Below are 1,017 nucleotides of genomic sequence, written 5' to 3' on the forward strand. Positions count from 1 at the left end.
CTGGGTCCCCCCCAGCCCCGAGGGAGCCCCAGGGCAGCAAGGGCCAGTCCCCTGCCCCCCCAAGCCAGAGCTCCAGAGCAGCTCAAGCAGCTCATTTTGCATCCCAGCCACTCGCCCTGCACTGCTTCGCTGCCCCTGTCCCTCTCCACCCTCCCTGCTTGTCCAGCTCTGCTGCTGCTCAGCTTTGCGCAGGGCTGCAGCCCCCGTCCCTGCTTGCCCTAGGGCAGGGGCTGTACCCCAGCTGCCCCCCCTGCACCCCGCGGCTCCCCATGCTCTCCCGGAGCCTAACACTGCACTTGGCTCGCTCCCCGCAGGCACGGAGGCAGATGAACTGAATCCTGCTCCCGTTACCTGCTCTCCTCCGTCATCCAAAGCCTGCCTGCTACCGCTCCTACGGCACGGCAAGCTTTGCGGCTCCGGGAGAGGAGAGGGCTGGCGAGCATGCCGGAGCTGGCTCCGTGGGTGAGCATGCAGGTGGGCTGGGACGGGTTTCCACTGGAGCTTATGGGAGCTGGGAGCCCAGCACCAGCTGCACAGCAAACTCTCTGCCTCCTTTGCAACCCCCTGCATGAACCACCAGCTCTGGGCTGTGCTGTCCAGTCCCATACTGGTGGGGCTGGATCCATCCTGCCCAGATCATCCTTGGGGCCATGGTGGGGTACAAAGCTGGGCGGTCAGCGGCTCCAGCTGGATGGCACCGCTGGGACCCCTGCATGGAGGGGCTGCGTGCCCAGGAGGCAGCTCTGCCGGGAAGGGAAGGGGAGAGTGAGGTTTCTCTCTTGGTGGGGGGGGTCTGGGACCTCCCATGCCCCTCGGGGTGGGCAGGTGAGGGAGCCGTTTGGCATGGATGGGCTGACTGGGGAGAAGAGGGCTCGGAGAGGGGTGTGCAGAAGGGAGAAGTCAGGCAAAAGTCCCTTTCCTGCATTGCTGCGGGTGGAAGAGGGACAGGGAAGTGGCAGACGGGGGGGGCGAGTGGGTCTGACGGCTGGGGTCGGCTGCTCCCCCCCATCCTCACTC

The sequence above is a fragment of the Egretta garzetta genome, unplaced genomic scaffold, assembly GCF_000687185.1.
Source record: "Egretta garzetta isolate BGI_Z169 unplaced genomic scaffold, ASM68718v1 scaffold497, whole genome shotgun sequence".
Classification (NCBI taxonomy): domain Eukaryota; kingdom Metazoa; phylum Chordata; class Aves; order Pelecaniformes; family Ardeidae; genus Egretta; species Egretta garzetta.